The sequence below is a fragment of the Rhodnius prolixus genome, unplaced genomic scaffold (genome assembly GCF_049639745.1).
Source record: "Rhodnius prolixus isolate KJV_2025 unplaced genomic scaffold, Rpr scaffold_6, whole genome shotgun sequence".
In the NCBI taxonomy this organism is placed as follows: domain Eukaryota; kingdom Metazoa; phylum Arthropoda; class Insecta; order Hemiptera; family Reduviidae; genus Rhodnius; species Rhodnius prolixus.
This window is the reverse complement of record NW_027411634.1, coordinates 14,401,227-14,424,998: the sequence shown is the minus strand read 5'-3', so window position 1 is coordinate 14,424,998 and position 23,772 is coordinate 14,401,227. Positions and strand designations below refer to the sequence as shown.

The 23,772-nt window shown below is 35.4% G+C and overlaps 1 protein-coding gene and 1 non-coding gene across 2 annotated transcripts in view; both read right to left on the bottom strand.

Moving 5' to 3' along the window:
* Window positions 1-23,772, bottom strand: part of Ten-a (Teneurin-a transmembrane protein) — a 1,628,256-nt gene that overhangs the window by 1,324,701 nt on the left and 279,783 nt on the right. The window lies entirely within an intron of this gene.
* On the bottom strand, window positions 7,121-7,192 carry TRNAE-UUC (transfer RNA glutamic acid (anticodon UUC)). Its single transcript has one exon. It is a non-coding gene; the product is annotated as a tRNA-Glu (tRNA).

Below are 23,772 nucleotides of genomic sequence, written 5' to 3'. Positions count from 1 at the left end.
TCCAAAATAAACATGTTTTGAACGTTATATTTCCAGTTTCATCCTTCTAATGTAATGCAGAATCAAAAAAGTTAACGAAATATTTTCCTGAAGTAAAAGAAAGTAAAATCTAGATCATTGAATGAAAGTGAAAGGGCACCATTTTATGTACTGGATAACTGTGCTTTTATTGGTGAGGGAGTGGCTTACAGCGTCACTACGTAAACAAAAGACTTTCCTGCAGATGAAGATGGAGAAAAATTGATGCTGAAGTGATGAATTGTAATGTAAAGGATACAGCTATTAACAAATAGCTGTAATTCTGCAATAGCTTTAATACAAAAAAATAAACGCACTACTACTTCTCAAGAAGAAAGATACCAAACTTGACCGCTCTAACAAAAGAATCGCTTCCTGTGTAACGTCCCCATATCGTAGACCGCCGCGATGACCGCTGGATCGCTGCCTGCCGCTACTGACCGCTATCTGTGTGCCCAATGCCTAAATATAACTAACTATAACCTGTATACATCCAATCTTTAATTCATGATAACCTCAACATATACTGACATGATAATTAAATTGTTAGAGCTATCGGTTATTGCATTGCGTTAAGGAAGCCATAAGCCCTTCCATTTCAGCTAATATTTAATAATAAATAATTATAACTTTCATTGGATTAACTAAAATTAGATTGTGCGTAAAAAATAGCTGATTTTAAACTACCTAAAATATTCTTTTGATTTAAATATTCAATTAAATTATAATTAGAGAAAATGTATACACTATACTTACAGCCGGATTTAATGAAGGAGGCAAGATAGCACTATTTTATTGTTAGCCAAGTATGTACAGAGAGATGTGTTCTCAGTGAATGTGTAGCACATATAAATTGGGTACACATATGTATACACTGACTACAACGACAGTTAAACTAACCGGACCTAAGATTAATTGGCAAACTGCTGTTATTTACTAACAGGTTTAACAAATTAGGCTCTTATATATTAACTAAATTTTATTAGTAACAGCAATCTAACATAAATTTATTTTGGAATCCAATTTAATTTTTTGAATAAATAATTTTTCATAAATGTTTTTAATAATTCTGCCACAGATAGAAATTATTTTCTGTTTAGTCAAAAGAGGAGTAAGGAAATTTAGAGAAAAATAGAATTTGAAATTATGAATTCAGAATTTAGAAACTGGAGCGGAAACAATATTGCTGTGGGTCCTTTTTCGTCGTGGCTCAGGCCTTTGATCGAGTCTGGCACCCGGGACTATTGTGGAAGTTAAAGAGTGCTCTTCTATCAACTTAGTACTTGATTTTACTATCATTTCTTACCGATCGCTTCTTTAAGATAAGTTGTGGATCTGCCTCTTCCGACTACTCACTGGCACAGGCTGGTGTACCTCAAGGTAGTATTCTCCGGACCGCTTCTCTATACTGTGTACACATCTGACCTACCAACTGACTCTGCACACACAGCTCTGCACTTACGCTGACGATACTGCTACTCTCTCTTCTAACTCACACGCCACCACAGCTACCTCTCATCTACAATCTCATCTACACAAACTACGAGGGTCGTTTGAAAAGTCCGTGCAAAGTCAGAGAGATAGCACCTCTGGCGCGTATCGAGGTTATGTTTAGTTAGTAGCATCTCTTGGAAGAACACACACCAAGTTTCAGCCAGATCGGTCTATTTCTTTGTGTTTGGCATTCGTTTGAATCGAGGAAGTCGAGTGATTTTCAAATCGTGTGAAGTGTTGCAAGGACGGTTTGCAGCTGTTCCAGAAGAATCCGCAGGACTTTAAGCGTCGTTTCGTCACTGTGGATGAAACATGGATACATCACTACACTCCTGAGACCAAAGAACAATCTAAACAATGGGTTACCAAGGGGGAATCTGCGCCAAAAAAGGCAAAGACCGTTCCTTCAGCCGGAAAGATTATGGCGACTGTCTTTTGGTATTCGCAAGGAATAATCCTCATCGACTATCTGGAAAAGGGTAAAACTATTACAGGTGCATATTATTCATCGTTATTGGACCGTTTGAAAACCGAGCTGCAAGAAAAACGCCCACGATTGGCCCACAAAAAAGTCCTTTTCCATCACGACAACGCACCAGCTCACACCTCAGCAGTTGTGGTCGCAAAATTAATGGAAATAGGGTTCCAACACGTTTCACATCCCCCCTATTCTCCAGACTTGGCTCCCTCGGACTACTATTTGTTCCCCAATATGAAGAAATGGCTGGCGGGAAAAAGATATTATTCAAACGAGGAGGTGATTGCAGAAACGTATGGCTATTTTTCAGACTTGGACAAATCCTATTATTCGGAAGGGATCAACAAACTAGAGCAGCGTTGGACGAAGGGTATAAGCCTAAAAAGAGACTATGTTGAAAAATAAAAAAGGTTTACCCCAAAAAATTAAGTAGTTTTTATTTTTGCACGGACTTTTCAAACGACCCTCGTAGAACCCTGGGCCAAAATGTGGAGAGTCAAATTCAATACTCAAAAGTGCGAACAGATAACTTTTACTATGCGTCGTAATTCTTATCCCTCTATAAGTTTTAACTCAATTCCTCTTCCTTCTGCTAACTTAGTTCGCTACCTTGGGATGGATGTCGACAAAAGATTAACGTGGAATCCGCACACTAAACTGAAAAGACTTGAACTCAACCGACGAAACAAATTACTGTTACGACTAAGTGGCAGACAATCAAAGCTGCCACTGGAACATATAAGACTAATATACAATAGCATACCTAAATCGATCTGGACTTACTGACTTGAACTGTGGGGTTCAGCCAAACTTTCCAATTCATAAATGATCCAGTCCCTACGTCAGATTACGAATTCTCCATTTTATGTCTCTAACTCCACCCTTCATAACGACCTCAAGATCTCATACGTAACTGACTAAACTAAATCTAAATATAGAAAATTCTTTGACTCTCTTCCATTCAGTACCAATCCTCTTGTTCAAAATCTTGCCTCCAAAACGATTCCAGATCATCCTCCACGACGATTAAAAAACTGATGGCCTCGTGACCATCTCCAGTAATGTCTAGAACTCCAGCGAGAGTGTTGCCGGTGGGCAGCTTCTCTCCTCAAGCTGATCCAGGTCATGAAGTCTTCTTTTATCATATTCACTAATTTTACATTTTATTATTTTTGTAGATTGTGAATAACAATTAAATTTAAAAAAATGCATGTAACTGCAACAATATAGCTGGCAATTGTTCTATCTTCAGTCTAATCTCTCGTCAACACTCCAATTCATAGCACTTAAAATGTTATTGTGATGGTGTTTCGCAAGTGAAGTATCAAGTGAATTGGTGCTTCGCAATTCTAAATAGATTGAAAACCTAGAGGCCATCTTACAGTGATACTAAGTAAACTACTGCTATTTCTTAGTAAGGTTTTGAAGACTACTGCTCTACTACTTAGTTTCCATACTTTTGGTGTACATCAACTACAGATTAAAAAGTGAACTTACCAACTTTTAACCAATGTACTGGCTGGGATATATTTAGTCATCTAAAATAAACTAAAATAAAGAAAAGAAAGACAGTTCAGAGCTGGTTGTTATTATCTGCACCCCGGTAAGTCTGCAGCTGAGCGAGGGCAACAAAAACGTTCAGATGTCCACCCTCCTCTACAGTGTAAGCTTTCCTTTCAACAGTGACAATAACGCTGGCCTTTTCTTTTCTTTTTTTTTTTATTTAAAGTTTCCTTCGTCGTATTTAATGATGGAAGGAGGAAAATAAGTTAAGAGACAAAAGATGTCCCAGTTTTTAAGCAACTTAAAAGTTTAAATAACAAATCCTATCAAAAAGTTCTCAGGTTTCTGCGTAGTACAGTAACGAAACAGATAAATAAAATACAATAATTTAGATTTTACTCTGCTGATGACTTCAACATCTTTTCTAATTTTCTTATTATTAAAAAGCAAAAAGTTATTTCCTTTGTTGCAACAAGCAAAGATCTCTGAAATTATATTCATTAATTGTACCTGATCGGGCTGAGCTCATAGCAGAGTACGAGGGTCGTTTGAAAAGTCCGTGCAAAGTCAGAGAGATAGCACCATTGGCGCGTATCGAGGTTATGTTTAGTTAGTAGCATCTCTTGGAAGAACACACACCAAGTTTCAGCCAGATCGGTCTATTTCTTTGTGTTTGGCATTCGTTTGAATCGAGGAAGTCGAGTGATTTTCAAAAAATGGACGAAAAAGAATTTCGTGTGTTGATTAAACACTACTTTATGAAAGGCAAAACGCCTGAGGAGACTAAAGAGAAGCTTGATAAACATTATGGTGACTCTGCACCTTCGATTAGAACAGTTTATAAGTGGTTTCAAAATTTTCGGAGTGGCCATATGGGCACAAGTGACGCTGAACGTTCTGGACGCCCTGTTGAGGTTACTATTCCAGAAATCATTGATAAAATCCATGATATGGTGATGGATGATTGCTAGTGCTGTGGGCATCTCGAATGAACGGGTACATAATATTTTGCATCAACATTTGGACATGACGAAGCTATCCGCAAGATTGGTGCCGCGATTGCTCACGCTTGACCAAAAACGAAATCGTGTGAAGTGTAGCAAGGACGGTTTGCAGCTGTTCCAGAAGAATCCGCAGGACTTTAAGCGTCGTTTCGTCACTGTGGATCACCCTCGGACTACTATTTGTTCCACAATATGAAGAAATGGCTGGCGGGAAAAAGATTTTATTCAAACGAGGAGGTGATTGCAGAAACGAATGGCTATTTTTCAGACTTGGACAAATCCTATCATTCGGAAGGGATCAACAAACTAGAGCAGCGTTGGACGAAGTGTATAAGCCTAAAAGGAGACTATGTTGAAAAATAAAAATGGTTTACCCCAAAAAATTAAGTAGTTTTTATTTTTGCATTGACTTTTCAAACGACAATCGTAAGTATTACCCGTGGCATCTCTCATATTAGTTGAAAACACTTTTTGGAATAAGTAAGTGAAAGCTGTAAGCTCAATTATTCTAAAATTATAAAATCACGAAGGCGCGATGTGTACCTTCTTTTGTGTCCACAGACACAATGTTTCTTTTTTTCCATAAGAAAATATCCTTACAAAACAAAAACTTAGTAGAAGAATGGTTTTGAAAAACTCTCTAGAGCAGTGGTTCCCAAAGTGGTCCCTACGGACCCCCAGGGGTCACCGGTATCATTCAGGGGGTCCGTGGAAAATTAAAATTAATTTGGGGGTCCCTGAACAACGTCAGGGGGTCCGCGCAAGATTCAATATAAAATAATTAAAACTGTGATCCATTTTTATTATTATGGAAATTAGAAACTAACAAGGTGACCAATTAAATTTAATCAAAACTAAAAGCGTAATATCTGCGTTTGTTGCAAAACATTTTCTGTAAATACAAAACTTGGGCAGAGGAGAACGTTCTCAGTTTCCAAATCTTTCGAAATTGCAAAATAGAGATGAAGATTTGCTTGCTCACTGTCAACACTTAACGGCTCTTCATGCAGACCTGAACCAAAGATTACTCGTGGGGATTTGCGGTTGCTACTCACAAACATTGAGCCGGATACAAATTCACTCATAGCATCTCATCACGTTCATCCAAATTATTAATTTTTTTAAATTTTATTTTAAACAAAAGTTATAATTTCAGTAAATACTTCTTCAACAAAATGCTTTTTTAAATTTGTAAGTTTTAGACTATGCATTTATGTAGCTTTTTCACTTGGGGGTCCATGGGCAAGTTTTGACTGTAAAAAGGGGTCCATGGGTCAAAAAAGTTTGGGAACCACTGCTCTAGAGCTATATTTCGTGCAAGTGTTCATTTATTTAACCGAATTACTTGCATCGAATGTACAACATGTTATAAAAGGACACGCTCAAATGAGGCGCTCAACGCAATAGTGGCCCAACCCACAAAAATGTGAAAATTGAGATAACAACATGTTTGCACTCTCCATATGCTAATCTTTGAGAGTAATATTGGCCCAACCATCCTACTCAGTCTACTCAACAGATGACATGGAAAGTGTGTTATTGCACAGAAGAAAATCACAGCATCTGGAAGGCAAATAGAGGATTGTAAAGTTCAAAAAGAACTTCTTCTACTTCATGCTGAAGTAGGCAAACCAGAAAATGATGTCACAGTTATAGCGTTTGATCTAATGAAAACTTTGTCTACACCAGTTCACCATTCTGTGGATATGTGCTATTATAAAAAAAGACAGCTCTGGACATATTGTCTAGGGATTCACAATCTCAATAACCAGAATGCTTGTATGTATGTCTGGGATGAAGGCTTCAAGGAGTCCTCAAGATATAGGGTCTTGCATCTTGCACTGTATAAAGGCAGTTGTAAAGACAAGCAAAGTTATGATGTACAGTGATCAATGTGGAGGTCAGAACAGAAACATTAATAACAATTAAAGGAAAAGAAGTGCAGCAACAGAAGACCCTGGTTTATTACTGGGAAGTTCTGATGAAGAAGAAGGAAGTGGATAAGATGTGAAAAGTATTCATAAAGAATATAACGTATTATCTTCTTAAGACACATTACCGGATTTTTAGCATTATAATATAAGCCTATCCCACATATTTTCCCAAATCAACTGAAATCGGATATTGCAATAGTGGCCCAACCCACATATACTAGCAAGAATTGTTTGTTTTAATGTACCAATTTAATGCATGAGTGAAAACTAGGTACTACACTGATAAAGTTTTGAAATTTACTTGAAAAATCACTGCCATAAGGCGCCACGGTAGCCGAGCGGGTTAAGAGGCGAGACCTGCAAAGCTAATATGCATTGTGGTACTGGGTTCGATTCCCGGTCTTGGCCTTGGATTTTATTTAATGGTTAAATGAGAAATAGTAAAGTACGTTTGCTATTCGCCTCCGTCCACGACACCTAGTAAATGGTAGTTGGACGTTAAGCCCCGCCTGAAAAAATAGGCGATTACTTTACTGTACTTTACTGCCATAAATAAATACAGATTTTCATCAAACTTTCAAATCTACTTTACCCAACAAGTACTTCAGTGGGGTTGGGCCACTATCGCGCTGAGCGCCTCAAGTTGTTGCATTGCCAGTGAATTGCAACAAAAGTAAAAAAAAAAAATATTCCGGTACCGGGAATCGAACCCGAGCCTCCTGGGTGAAAGCCAGGTATCCTAGCCACTAGACCATACCGGACTGTTGGAAGCCCGTCAAGTAGTGTTTAGTGCTGTACTGTCTCCTAAAATTTAACTGTTTACTGTTCAGGATAGGATCTTTATTTCTTAACACAAGTTTATCAATTAAGTAAGAAAGTTATAAACAAAATGTCCATTGGAAAGATATTTTGCGCCCAATTAATCAAAGAGAAGAACAAAAATAAATAAAATAAAATAAATTACCGCATTGCATCGAAGAAAGACACCCTAAAAGTTGAAACGTACTTTACGAGTATTTTATCAATTTCGTTTTAAGAAATAACCAAACTAGTTTTTGACTAGCACTATATTATTTTTTTTCTAATTCAGTTTTTTTTTAATAATTAGTTTAGTTTGTTTAAACAGGGGTCATACCTTAGTAAAGTTAGTGAAACAATGGTGGCAGTAAAAATATTAGAAGTTTTCAAGAAATTTAGAAAAATATTGAATATTGTCAAGCGAAATTTTAATTAAAGTACTACCTCCAAAAACAATGAATCGAAAATATTTAAAAGTTAATGATTTTTTGTATTATTTTTTAAATCTTTTATTGGAATTTACAACTGCAACGATTGTTGCAACAAGCAAATGTGGTACTTGATAGCAAAAAAATACGTGAAAATCACGAGTGGAGAAGGCACCCAGTGGTGTCACTCCAATAACGTGCTCTTGCTATACTGCTCTCACGATAAGAGAAGATCACGAGGCCATCTTCTCTTCAATCTCCTTAGAAGATTACCTGGTAATGTGGAGGAAGATAGGTGTTCTATGATAGGGTTAGGATGGAGCTGCTGTAGAATGGAATGAAATTTGAGAAAACGAGTGTTAGCAAGATCTATGACGAAAGGGATTTTGAGGTCAATATGGATGATGAGGTTAGATACATAGAACGGAGAGCGTACAGAAGTTTTCGAAGTATTTTTTGATTGCAATGTCAAGAGGCACAGAGAGTTGGAACCCTTAGTCGATCCCCATACTTCGATGCTGTATGACCAAATAGGTTGCAGTAGCAGAAGATCTTTTGTTATGTAGGTTAACTGGTGAGAAGTTTTGTAGCGTTGGTTAGTTTTCTTGTCTTTTCAGTCTAAGATGAGGATCCCATGTCCACCATTTGTCTAGGAATAGTCCAAGGTAGCGTACTTTGTCCACAGTTGGTGCAGATGTTTAGTTCCTGAAGGTGGGAGGTAGGATTTTCCGTCTTAGAGTAAATACTATATATTTTGATTCGCCATTTGAAAAGCTAGTCCTGTAAGTGGTTGATATGTGTTTGAAGAGTTCGTTAATTTTTCATTGTTTCTCTTAAAATGCTGTCAAATTTTTTACCTTTACGCGTTTTAAAACAATCCATTCTTTGTATTCACTATTTTGTTTTATTATTATTTTAGTAGAAAAAGTTAGTAATAATTAGTATAGTCTGATATAATCTTAATAAAACATGGTGAAATATTAATTCAAGCGAAATGAAATAATAGATGCAATAATGGAGCAAATTAGAACAGACGTAGTCATAAAATGTCTCACACCCAGCAATTGTTTATAGAATAAATTACTACATCTGGTAATAACTAGTCTCTTTTAATGGGAGATTTGGCAACGCCCCAAAAGGCTTATATAGTTTTGTAATAAAAGACACAGACAGTTTGGTTATTATAATAAGCATTGGCCGAATGAATCGTCGAGAACTTCGCTTTGGGCTCGTAAGTACAAATGGTAAGAAAAGGGATTTCCATTCATTGTTAGTGGAGAACTATAAGTATTGATATTAGCGACATGGTGTTTGTCACCATTAACTTGTTACACACACACACATACAAGCGCGCGTGTGCAACTTTAATGTAGTAAAGCAGTAATGGTGTGATGTAGTAGGGCACAGAGAAATATGTTAAAGCTCATAAATTGTCTAGTCTAAAGCAAACAGCGCTGCAGTAATATTGAGTTGGTTGCCAGCAGCTTTAGAGGGGCTGTTATCCATGACCCGGATTGACTGGAATTGATATGTAGCCTGTATCAAAGAGTGAAGAGGTTATTTATAAACTGGGCATCTTCCCGAGAATGTTATTCATATCTAAAGTATTAAAAATAATAAATTTAAATTAAGTAATATCTTCCTTCTTCTGTTTGTTTTAATTAATTATCTTTGTGGTGCCGAAGATTCTTTCTAAATGTCCCTTGAGCAGTTGCCAGTCTACTGCAGGGTGACTACCAGGTTGCTGAGAACCGTTTGGAGCTTTGGATTTCAAGTTGCAAGACTTAAGTAATAACATTTGTGGGTATGCGGACGTTTCTTAGAGCAATTGAGCTTTTAAAATTATGTAGTAGCCAACTAACCTATGTAGTCCGGCATAATTAACATCTGCAAAAATTTCACTTAATGTGTGCCACCATTAGAAAAACGCTGATAAAAAAAAAGCAGAACTAGATTAGATTAGATTAAATTAGGGCGGCCTCAAGGCCTACGCCACTGTGACCCCTATGGTCATCTACGTATTTGTGGTTCCCCTCACTTTAGAGCTCACCCTCCAGACCAACCAGAAAGACCTTATTCTGGTCACTAATTTCCTTCAGGGCACCCAGACAGTCCCAAACTAGTCTTGAGTTGACCTGGTAGGAACTAATTGCCCGTAGAGCAGCCTGACTATCTGAGAAAATTACGACCTTAGAATTAATAATTCCTCGCCCGTTAATCTCGGTAGCGCAGAACCTAATTGCATCTAGCTCAGCCTGAAAAACTGTAGCTAGTTTCCCTAGGCTAACCGAAAAGCTACATTTCGGCTTCGCCCCGTACACTCCCGCTCCCACACCCTCCTCCGTCTTGGAGCCATCCGTGTACCAAAGCAGAACTAAAAGCACTCGGTTTAAAGTTTTTTTTCAAGGTTAAGGCACCGCCAAATCTTCTGTAAATAGAAGCAGCGATAGCGCATTGCCCCTCTCCTGGACTACAGGACTCTTCAATTCAATGCAGACTCTTTGCTGTCCAAGATGAATGAATTCCAAAAGCAATGGCTGGATATCGTGAAAAGAATGACCGAATACTGAATCCTCCGAAAGATAATAGGGTACACTCCTAGAAGCTGCAGGTCAGTGGGCAACTCCACAGCTAGAAGAATCTATGTTGACATAATTTTTTAATTGTTTTTCATTACTTTATTATGCTTTAATTTAAATCCACATTTTTAATTAATAATAGAATATATTGTGACACAAGCATTTTGTGCCTTTAAAGACAGAACAAGCCTCCTACACTAATCCATGTTATTGCTGATGATAGTGGATCACTGAAATTGAGAAACTAGCCTAATTGACGTAATTATACCAAGGAAGCTTCCAAAAAAAACGTTAAAATGATCAACAAGATCAAGCTTACTGCTTTAGAAAATTTAAGGGCGCTTTCAGCTTTAATCCTGCCAACGGTTTATAGACATATGCCGAAGTACACGCTGAAAACTATTACTATTGCACCAAAATCTGCTCTTTTACTAGAATTGTTGTTTCCTGCGGGAAGTCTTCATTCCATCAAAATATAAACGCCTCTAGAAGATTCTTTATTCCAAATCAAATAACTGCTGATTGGCATAGCTTTACAATTTATCTCCGGTAAAAGATATTCTTCTTGTATGCCCCAGATCACTTCCAAAATACTACCAAAATATGTTTATCTCTTATTCTTTATAAATCACACTCCTTTCCATTTTAACTGACGGCTTTAAGGGTGCAACAGGAAAGGCTGTAATCTGTGATGAAAGTCTTCAGACTTTTTCAGAATAGAGCTGTAGGTTTCAACCAAGACAAGCATAGGTAGCCTTTTGCTCCTCAGACTTCTTCCAGAAGTCCAGTTCACGAATCATCCACTTCTGTTATTATCTTTTAGAGCAACAAATTAAATGATATACCCGAGAAAAGCTGCATTCATTTGCTAAAAATAATAGTAAACACCAAATAAAAGCATCCGTTACTTTTAATTGGATAATATTTTGGTAAGGTTATTCTTGGGAACTTAATAGTAAGGTTAAGCAACTGTCTGTTTTGCTACAATTTTTTTGTTGGTACAAAAATAGAATAATAACGTAAAATAGGTTTATATTTAAGTAAAATTAATGGCGCGTTAAATAGAGACGAGTTCTGTTTGTAGTCATAGCGACCAATGAAAGGGAAGTTAGGCGGTCAGGTGTTTCTGAGATTAAAAAATATGTCTGCCTTTTATATATGTATATATATATACATATACATTTCTATTTTGTATGTTTTATTCTCATTTTATTTTTTGAAGCCATAAATCCCGGAGCTGTCACAAAGCTAATCCCTTTTTTGGCAGCTTCACTTCCAGGGGACAGTTAGTTGCTCTTTTAAAACTTATTCAGTTCTAGCTATTATTCTATAGAAAGTATTTAAATGAAATATATATATATATATTTCTTTCATGAATAATTTGTTAGCAATTAATGAATAAAGTGAATTTAATTTATGGTTTATTTTTAGGATTTTATATATAAAATTCACAGTTGGGTAGCTTTTGTAAAACTAAATGATAGTTTTGTTTTACTTTGTTAAAATATATCGAATGAACAATCACATAAATCCTTCTTGTTAGGATTCACGAAGTTTTCTCTAAACCAGGAATGATAGAAACTCATCCAATTCTCTTAAATTTTGTACAAGGAGGTGGAAACATAAATTACCCTAATAGCACTTCTTCTGGGTAGAGTGGAAATTGGGTTACCCCAGGAAGTACAATTTCAGTGAATTTATTGTTTTATTAACTATTAAATATCAATAAGGGTGGAATATATAATCAGAATTCTAAAATTGAAGTTAATAGGCTGTTTAGAAGTTTTGTAGGTTTATTGGATAAATTTTTAGATACTGAAATGTTTCCTCTAGAGAGAACAGTTCAATATTGAAGTGAATATCGTTTTAGCATGTAATTTAACCTTCAAGAGAATTCAATTACATAATCTGAAGCAAAAAAAGAATCATATCAGTGATTCGTATCAGGTGCCTACTTCGATTTAAATCCCTAATTAAAATTAATTTTGTTTCATTTGTATCTACAATCTTAAAATAAAAAATCTGCAATCTTATCTCTCCTCATTAGAACAGTGGTTCAAGAAATAGGTTATAAAGCTTAATGAAACCAAGTCTCAGAACATCACCTTCAATCTTCGTCGCATTACTCTTCCTCCAGTCTTCTATAACCTAACACCTCTACCAGTAGTGAACGTAGAACTCCCACACTAGACTAAAATGAACAGAACTAAAGAGTCGCTATCGACTACTTAAAAGACTCTTAGACGATAGATCACAACTCTCTCTGGACAACAAAAGACTGATTTATACTTCTATTTTGAAACCCATTTGGGCGTATGGAATAGAGCTATGGGGTTCAGCGAAACGCTCCAATCTCTAAAAGGATTCAGTCCCATCAATCCTAAAATACTTCGAACTATTGTACACGCTCCTTTTTAAGTCTCCAACGTGACTATACACACTGGACCTTAACATTCCTTTTGTCGCCCGTCGCTGAAAACACGATACAGAAAACTCTCCACTTCAGCCTGCAATCTCATATAAATCCTCTAGCTCACAAAATCTTCCTTCTAGAACTCTTCCTGACAACCCGGACAATACGTCTTAAAAGACAGTGTGGTCTCGTGATCTTCTATAACCTAACACCTCTACCAGTAGTGAACGTAGAACTCCCACACTAGACTAAAATGAACAGAACTAAAGAGTCGCTATCGACTACTTAAAAGACTCTTAGACGATAGATCACAACTCTCTCTGGACAACAAAAGACTGATTTATACTTCTATTTTGAAACCCATCTGGGCGAATGGAATAGAGCTATGGGGTTCAGCGAAACGCTCCAATCTCTAAAAGGATTCAGTCCCTTCAATCCTAAAATACTTCGAACTATTGTACACGCTCCTTTTTAAGTCTCCAACGTGACTATACACACTGGACCTTAACATTCCTTTTGTCGCCCAAGTCGCTGAAAACACGATACAGAAAACTCTCCATTTCAGCCTGCAATCTCATATAAATCCTCTAGCTCACAAAATCTTCCTTCTAGAACTCTTCCTGACAACCCGGACAATACGTCTTAAAAGACAGTGTGGTCTCGTGATCTCCTTTCAAGTGAAGAGAGTTGACTAACAGTCTAATGTTTTGGAGTGTTACCACTGCGGTAACTTCTCCACTCGTTTCCTTATCATTTATAACTCTATTATTTCATTGTTACTTATAACGCTAACGCTCTGATTGTAGCACAATAAACGCAAAAAAAACAAATAATAATAAAAAATCTTACTAAGTCTACGAGTTAAGCTTTACTTTGAAGATTTTTTTCTTTTATCCAATTTAACAAGTTCTTAAAAGCAGATTTAAATTACACTATATTATACATAATGTAATCCCTTAAAGAAGTTTATGAGGTACAGTAAAGGGATTTGAAGCAGTTTCTTAGGGTTCTTTGTGGATTTATTTTCTATGCAAAAAGGAAATTTCCCTCTAGTATCTAAAATTTCTCTCTTCTATATATAATTTCCTCCTGCTTACTTCAGAATGCTGCTAGCCTTTTGCAGCAATTTTCTTCCTTAACTTGGCTGAGAAATATTAAGAAAAAATATTTGAATAAATACTTAATTTTCGTGGTTTTAAACTATTATACATTTTATAAATTCAGAAATTTTAAAAACTATTGTCATTATTAATATCATCTTCTAAATTTCAAAACAATATTTTACATCGAAATAAAACTTTAAGAAGTTAGTTCCGTTCCCGTTCTCAAAATGTTCTTAAAAAAACTGTGGCTATGTCATGGACACGACCGTGAGTTATACGTGAATACGTTTACGTAACGGGTTATATTTTTTATATAAAATATTTTTATTTATGTATTTAGGATGAAATCAAGGAAACAAATCGACGATCGAACAGAATCTATGCCTATACAGTCCGTTGTCGATGTAGAAGCGATTTCATCATCCACTTGCATAATTTCAACCGCCCCAGCTGCAGATGTACTGACAACGTCGTTGATCCGCTCGGCCGCATTCATTCTTTTAAGTTCCCAGCACAGCTTGACTCGGTCATTTGGTGTTTTATTATTACCATTCGATTGTTCTTGAGAAGCCCTTTCCAACCGTATACGATCTCTGTATTTGGTTTTGGCTTTTCGACGCGTATAGGCCGACATTATATATTTTTGATAATATTTTTTTATTCTAACACCTTATTATATTCACTGACACTATTTTACACTAATGTTTTGTATACAATCGATTGATTGTGACGACAGTTCACGATTAAAACTTAAACGAACATCGTAGCTACTCGGAGTCAAAAGTTATACTTATTGCAAATCTCGATACGCAGCAAAATGATCTCAAAATGGCGGCGCTTCCCCCTTCACTGCGCGCGATGCGTCACAGTCCTCGCTTATCGTAATGAATTCTTTGATCCTTTAGCTATCCAGTGGTCTAATTTAATTTTGGATGTAGACGATAGATTCGAAACTATAATGCCAAACTGTATCCCCCGATTTTGTTATCATTAGGTTTTTTGGATTGCCTCCGTATGATAGCAAATTTAAAGACGTATTCACGTCAAAAAATAAAGAAGTCTCAAATGAAAGTACTAGATTAACATGAATAAAAATATTTAAAAAAGAATTGAAGCAAACTTTAACAAAAACAAGATTAAGGCTGTACTAGAGTAGGAATGTTTTAGACATTATATTTTTGTTATAACTATTCGAAGATTAATAAATTAATTAAAATTGTTGGTGTCATTATTGAGAAAAATGAAAAATATTGATAAATTATGTGGCACTACGGTCAGCAGTTTTTCTTCAATTTAGTAAATTTAGCTCGGCATTTCTTTTGTATTATTATTATGGCATTGGCAAGACAGTAAAAATGTGCAAAATAATAAAACAGCACGAATACAATACTCGCTTTATTTACCTGAAAAGAGGAAGCAAAATTTTGATAATAACCAAATAAGTTTATTTTATTTTATTATTTTTTTTAATATTTTCGCCTAATAAAAAGTGCCAAAAGTGCTGTCCGTACCTGAGAAAACAAAAATATTAAAACCAGCCCTAATAGCGGTGGTAAAAGAAAAAAAAAACTTAATTGTTATTAATAGTAGGGCCTCCTGGGAATTTTGGGCAAAAGGGAAACCCAATTAGGATGGTGGAATTAAGTTTAGAAAGGACGAGGATGAGTTTTAGTAGGTAATAATTAAGGGTTGAAGAATACGAAGGGGAAGAATTCTCTCTTTTGCTCGTATTTTTCTATATACATGTTGCTACCTGTTCTTACTATACGATCCTACAGCTTCCCTCTGCCTTACATCTAAGTTTATTATCCGCTGGTTCTTAAGAACATAAAGTTCCAGAAGAAAAAAAAGAACTGTTTACTCTTACAATTAGAAGTGAAGGGAGCACAGAGAGAAGAACGAAAGAGATAATAATTAAACAAATAAAATTCAAAAGAATAAACTTCTTCCTTTTAAGTAAGGAAACAATGGTACATATAATTTAAAAAAAAATCCACAAAGCTTTAGTCTAAAAGATGGTCACCTTTTGGATCTGTTTTTGAACGTTAGTTTAATAAGATTGTTTGTATAAAGTTGTACTCAATCTTAAGTCTACAATAATCTAAATAATAGAGTTGCTGGTAAGTTGATTTATCTGAAGAACCAAATCTGGTGTGAAATTGTAATTGAATGCATTTTTCAGGGCACTGCCAGCATCTGGACTGTGTCCTCTCACAACACTTCGCCGGAGGGTGAGCTGTAAGAAGTTCCTAGCTAAGAGAAAATCTAAAAGCAGGCGCCTTGATTCGAACCTGAGATCTCTGCGTGGGAATTTTTATATACATTATTCTTGATCATTGATATTAACAAATAAAACTGTCCTGTAACATAAATTATAATACATAACTTCTGTTACAAAGGAAAAATAGTAACAAAAAAGCCTAATACATTAAAAAAATAATAATAACAAAGGATATTCTTTTTTTTAATCATTTATTTAGTTACAATCAACGCAATTTGCGTTATAAGTATGGTAACCATTCGTACTGTTTTTGGCAGGACAGTACTGTTTTTTAAGACGCTGTCCTTTTTTTTAAGCATAAATGTCCTGTTTTTTATTTATTTGTACTCTTTTTCAATGAAATTTAAATTATAATCAAATTTAATTTTTGAATGTAAAAATATAGTATAAATGTATTAACGTCCTCTGTACCCGCTCAGGTACATCTAATAAAAGTGCAATTTGACGTATTGTAATGTTTATTTTTGAGAAAGTAGTTTCATAAAGTGACGATAGATGACTCTAGTAATCTATGCAAAAGTCAATTTTGCCGGTGGCGCGAAAACTAATGTCATATAGTATGCATTGTCACTCGCAGTCCAAGCAAGATTACTGAGGTAAGCTATTTGCTTTTATTATTTGCATAAATAATACATTACATGGACTTCTTTTTATTAAAAAGTATAATAATATCTTATTCTAATGTTTAACACAATAAATGTGGTAATTTATGTGATAAATCATATATTAGGTCTCATTTTTTTGTCTGTACACATGCAGGTACAATGGGCGTTTTTATATCACACTTTTATTTTTTCTTCAGGTGTTAGGAATTTTTCATAATGGCGAATCGCCGTATTTGTACAAGTCAAAATAATTATTCAAGGCTAGAGGAAGCCCTTGAATCGATATTGACTGACGAAAATAACGATGTTGTGTTAGTGCCACCAGATCCTGCCATAGTTAGTTACGAGGAAGAAGGAAATGAAGACGGCTTGATCTCTATAACTCTGCCACGGGATGTTCCCGCTACAATCGGAGATATCGTGATCTGGGTGCCGTGGCATCACTACAATAGTAGCGGGAACATCCCTGTAGAAATTTTTTTTTCTGTGAGCATTATTTTACAAGTTATGGATGAAAACATGATTCTTATAAGAAATTTCAAAATGATAATATTATAACAGTTTTTTGATTGAATAAGAAGAAAAGTACTATTTTATTATAAATTTTACTCCTCATTAATATTAGAGATCATGCTCGAAATGGCCTCCACCATTAGAGATGCATAGACATGCACTTTCCTGCCCCTTACTGCCAAAGAAATAGATTCAGCTTTAACCGAGTTACAGGCATCTATTATTCTTTGCTTTAGTTCATCTACAGATGCCATCCCGACTTGATTCTGATACACCTAGATTTAGAAATGCTTGTAGATAAGCAGAAATAAGAAAAGAAAGAGAAAACTATGAATAATCACCTTGTTTTACAGGTACCCCCAAAGGAAATAGTCCATCGGTGAACGAGGTGGCCACTGAATCGGCCCCCGTGTCGATATACATTCTTGTGCAGTCGATAATACTTTTTTTAATAAAGTGTAGTATATGCAGGATTCGAACTGGGGATCTCCCACTTACAAAGCCACGCTCTTGACCACTAGACGAACATCCGCCCATCCCTGGCAAGATATTCTTACCGTAATCATAAGTTAAGAAGTCTTGCATAAGGGGTGCATTAAAATGATGTGATGATTGCTTTTATTTGATGATAAAACCAATTTATCCTGATTCACTCATAACCATTACATTACACTACATGTTTTAAAATCTTAAATTATTATTATTTTTTCACTTTGCGTCGCCAATAACATTTTTTGCAGTCAGAGGACCTCCCAAAACGAGTATTTCTGGTAGAAAATTAATATCGAAAACCGTTCACGATTAGATAAAATTGTAACTTGGATCTTAAATATCTCTGACTAATATAAGAGATTTCGAAAAGGGATTAACGTCACTTTTCACAGTTTTTTATGTAGTTTTCATAATCATTGTCAAAACCAGTGGTCCTTATGAAACCCCAATCGAGGTTTTGGCCGTAACTCCGCCAAAAATAAAGATACAGCATCGGGGGTAGAAAATTTAGAAACTAGACCAAAAAAAAAACATATAGTTTACTTCGTGGGTTTTTTCAAAATTCCGCTTTCCTAAAAAGTTATTAGTGATTGGTGCGTTTTAAATGGATCACCCTGTATAAGAATCATGTTTTCATTCATAACTTGTAAAATATCGCTCATAGAAAAAAACCGTTCGGGTAAATTTTTCTTTAAAAAAAATAGAGGAATCTACTTCTTAAATAAAAACCACACCTCCCAATTTGAAAAAATAAAGTTGGTGCCTGTATCTCGCTTCTGAATGCACCGAAAAAAATTTACAAAGTAAATTTGGATTCCTAACAAAAAACTAAGGGAACACGTATTTTTTAGTTTTTTTCTAGCTATCTTAGTTTCCGAGAAAAAGTCGTTATCCATATAGCTTGGGACACCCTGTATGTTTCAAACTATGAATTTAACGTTTTAGTTTTGTCTAAATAGTCTTTTATACAATTTGATGCCGTCAATATAGTAAATGTACTTCATTACACAGAAAGGTAACGTATTGATTCTGCTTTCTGAAGCAGTTTATCACATTCACCTTAGTTTAAACTCACCGGAATAATAATTTAATATTTAGAACTTCATTATAACTTTCAGCCTGAAAGTTCAACTTCAGCTCTTGTTAGCAAATAATAAGGCGAGCAAAAGGTAAAAATGTTTATGTGTTCCTGTGTGACAAATACAGTTTAAATCTAAAATAGTTATGAACGCTTCTTTTATTTTTAAGTTCAGTTATTTCTTTTTATTTTATTTTTTTCTACTTCATTTTTGGTTTAATGATTGGCGGATGCAGCAAGATCTGGTTTTGAAAGTTCCACTCACCTAACCATAACTTCCACCAAAACTCTCCAGTTTTTCTGGTTAATTGAGAAAGCATTTATAAAGACAGAGTCCTGGCTAGCAGCCAATTCAACACCCACGTCCTATTCTACAACCACGGACTTCACTTTTCAGGATATTGACGAACAGGGACCGTGTCTTATCACCGAGCTGTTGTGCTACTGGGTCCTTGGTACCAGAATAGTCAGTTTATATTATAGCATAGTCTTTTAGTTAGACTTCTCTTACTTTAATACGACTTTTCACCATATTCATAATTTATTTCAGTGCTTAATGAAAAGTTATACGTCACAGTAATGTTCTCTCCTGCAGGAACCTCATCCATGCCCATTTTCTGCAGTACATTTCTCTTTTATGCCTCAGATACGAGTTTAGTGTTATAAATTAACAGGTTTAGTCTACAGAATTTTATCGCTTGAAAATTAATCTATTATCTATTCTTTTAATCTATTTAAGAATGGTGTTTGAAACATTATAATTGAAAATTCCTTTGATTAATCTTGCAATTCCTGCTAATTACTAACACGTTTTATAATATATAAACATTATATTAAATTAGCAATATTTATCACTTTATTTTACCATCTTCAACATTTTTTTTGTTCAAATTTATTTAAAGATTTTTAAGCTGGAGGAAAACTTTTTCCCGTTTCTTCTTTTTGCGAAAAAACAATGAACTATAATGTAAAATGTGAGTAGTATTTAGGAGATGTTAAAATTTAAAGTAGCTGAAAGTATAGGTAATAAAAGTACAGGAAATAAGAGTAAGTTATAATAATTTGGCCTTTAGAGATGGGTTCAACTCAGTGGATAGCGTTCTGCATTCCCACACCGGGGATTCCGGGTTCGAATCCAGCCTCTGGCCTCTAGTCTTTCCTTTTCTTAGGATCTCCTTACAGCTCACTGCACTGAAAAAAGCTTCGGCTGCCAATGACCTCAGATGTGAAGGTGCCAAAAATTAAAAGAAATACAAAAAAAGAAGTCTTTTTGAATTGAAAAACAATGAGGTTAATTGATTTTTCAAATATTTTCTGATCTTTTTTTTTACCACTGCAACAGGCTGTTGCAACAAGCAAATATGGTAAAAGAAAAAAGAAATACTAGGAAATCATGAGTGGAGAAGGCACCCAGTGGTGCCACTCCATTAACGTGCTCTTGCTATACTGCTCTCACGATAAGAGAAGATCACGAGGCCATCTTCTCTTCAATCTCCTTAGAGGATTACTCTGTTAATGTGGAGGAAGATAGGTGTTTTATGAGAGGGTTAGGATGAGCTGCTGTAGAGGAATGAAATTTTAAGAAAACGAGTGTTAGCAAGATCTGTAATGAAAGGGATTTTGTGGTTAGATACGAGGGTCGTTTGAAAAGTCTGTGCAAAGTCAGAGAGATAGCACCACTGGCGCGTATCGAGGTTATGTTTAGTTAGTAGCATCTCTTGGAAGAACACACACCAAGTTTCAGCCAGATCGGTCTATTTCTTTGTGTTTGGCATTCGTTTGAATCGAGGAAGTCGAGTGATTTTCAAAAAATGGACGAAAAAGAATTTCGTGTGTTGATTAAACACTACTTTATGAAAGGCAAAACGCCTGAGGAGACTAAGAGAAGCTTGATAAACATTATGGTGACTCTGCACCTTCGATTAGAACAGTTTATAAGTGGTTTCAAAATTTTCGGAGTGGCCATATGGGCACAAGTGACGCTGAACGTTCTGGACGCCCTGTTGAGGTTACTACTCCAGAAATCATTGATAAAATCCATGATATGGTGATGGACGACAGAAGAGTGAAGGTGCGTGAGATTGCTAGTGCTGTGGGCAACTCGAATGAACGGGAACATAATATTTTGCATCAACATTTGGACATGACAAAGCTATCCGCAAGATGGGTGCCGCGATTGCTCACGCTTGACCAAAAACGAAATTGTGTGAAGTGTTGCAAGGACGGTTTGCAGCTGTTCCAGAAGAATCCGCATGACTTTAAGCGTCGTTTCGTCACTGTGGATGAAACATGGATACATCACTACACTCCTGAGACCAAAGAACAATCTAAACAATGGGTTACCAAGGGGGAATCTGCGCCAAAAAAGGCGAAGACCGTTCCTTCGGCCGGAAAGATTATGGCGACTGTCTTTTGGGATTCGCAAGGAATAATCCTCATCGACTATCTGGAAAAGGGTAAAACTATTACAGGTGCATATTATTCATCGTTATTGGACCGTTTGAAAACCGAGCTGCAAGAAAAACGCCCACGATTGGCCCACAAAAAAGTCCTTTTCCATCACGACAACGCACCAGCTCACACCTCAGCAGTTGTGGTCGCAAAATTAATGGAAATAGGGTTCCAACTCGTTTCACATCCCCCCTATTCTCCAGACTTGGCTCCCTCGGACTACTATTTGTTCCCCAATATGAAGAAATGGCTGGCGGGAAAAAAATTTTATTCAAACGAGGAGGTGATTGCAGAAACGAATGGCTATTTTTCAGACTTGGACAAATCCTATTATTCGGAAGGGATCAACAAACTAGAGCAGCGTTGGACGAAGTGTATAAGCCTAAAAGGAGATTATGTTGAAAAATAAAAAAGGTTTACCCCAAAAAATTAAGTAGTTTTTATTTTTGCACGGACTTTTCAAACGACCCACGTACATAGAACGGAGCGCTAAGAAGTTTTCGAAGTATTTTTTGACTGTAATGCCTGGAGGCGTAGTGAGTTGGAACGCTTAGTCGATCCCCTATACTTCGATGCCGTATGACCAAATTGGTCGCAGTAGCAGTAGATATAAGAGTCTTTTGTTATGTAGGTTAAGTTTCGATCGTTTGTCAAGTAGTCTGGCGAGAAGTTTGTAGCGTTGGTTAGTTTCTTGTCTTTTCTGATCTTAATATTTAAAATCAAACAAAAATAATTAGAAATGAAGCGGGTTGAGGTTGCCAAGTCTCAGTAATGGGCTATAATGCAGATTATTATCAATATTATTATAGTATATAGCCCTTATTTATAACCTAAACATAATTGTCTACTACTAGCGCTCCTAGAAATATCAGATTCAGTTTATTTTTATTAAAAAATTATAATTTATTTTGTCAGCTTTACCATCTTTGCTTTTTCTGAATGAAAGAAGCCATTACCTCATTTAAAAGAACGTGCTCATCCAAAAGTGGATGATAAAAGTTCCTAATAACAAGAATAAAGTATACAACATTAGCAGGGTATGAATTTAATAAATAACTGATCCAGGGCAACTATCTCAACACAAACTGTGCATTTAATGGTACTATTTGCAGCAGTGGCAATATCTTAGCCAATAATAGTTTCCTCAGATGTTATTATTGCTGGTTTAGAACTAATTGTTTGCAACAAAGATGCAGTATATATTTCCGCAAACTGCTAAAATCAGAATGTTTTGTGATTAATGCTTAGAACATATATTGTATGTATTTAATTAAAGAAGGTCGCAAAATTTAAAAAAATGGACTGCTTTTTGTTTGTAATTAATTTTACTTTATTCTGCTTCAAGTTTTCACATCATAAGCAAATATTATTTTATCTTCTTTAGAGTGTAAAGCTTTTTTTATAACATTTTTAAAATTTGTGTCAATTTTAATTTCTAGATTATTTTTAGCTTATATACTGAATTTATCTTAATATCTTGCTTTATGTTTGTATGTTATTTACTGCACTTACACATTACATTCATATTGTGTTAGTTATTTTAAATTCGTTTTTCTGAACATTGTTTGGCCTTTGTTTCAGCCGTAGGAGCTCTATAGCAATAAATAAATAACCTAAAGCCTCTGCGCCCTTCAATAAATTTTAGTGCGCCCTTAAACTATTGTTAATTTAGACAAGAAATTCAAAACGTAAATTTTAAAATTCCTTGAATCTACTGTACGTCAACGGTGACGCGCTTACGCGTTGAACTGAAATGAACTGAGCAATCATAGTCAGTACACAAGAGAGCATAGATCAAAAGAGTTTGTCACAGGTTTATGCCATCCCTATTATTGACTCATCGTAAAGAAAACTTACTTATTATTTCAATGCCGAGTGAAAAAAAGAGTTACCATATTGCTGATACGATTAGCGCAGTTAATTCTTTCAAATGTAAGTTGGAATTGTTAAAAGCGCATTTGTTGAAAAATTCCTAGTCTCACTTTCAAAATGTCAAACGAATAATTGAAAATTAATTTAAATTTGAGTGTTGATGAATTTGACACTACATCGTACATAAAAACCATTGATACGTTAATAATCGAATTTTCGTCGAGATTTCAAGATTTTCTACCGTTAGAATCAGTAATTCCATTTTTCGAAAAATAGTTGGCGCCCGCCATGGATTTTTAATTTAGTATTTCACTCTTTACATTAAAAACGTTGCCGACCTCTGACCTAAAGTATCACTCCATCCATCTATTGGTAAAAAATAGGTCAATGCGGTGTACACTTCAGAGAAGGAATTTTGTAAATATGTCCCTGTTTTTATCGAAAACTGTTATATCGATTTCATTTTAAAAAAACAAACTGATATTTCAACTTCATAAATTCATTTATGCGACAGAATTTTCTATTGAGAGAGGTTCTGACATTACATTCATCCCGTAATTGCATTTCAACGTAAATGGATGGTGGTTCCAGTTTGAATGGTTTGTGGCCTCCAAATATTTAGGCAAAAATTCTACTGTTAAAAAAAAAATTATTTAACGTTAAAATAAAATACACTAACTTTAACTACTAAAATCTTTGTTAACTGTTCTACAACTAGTGCTGCACGA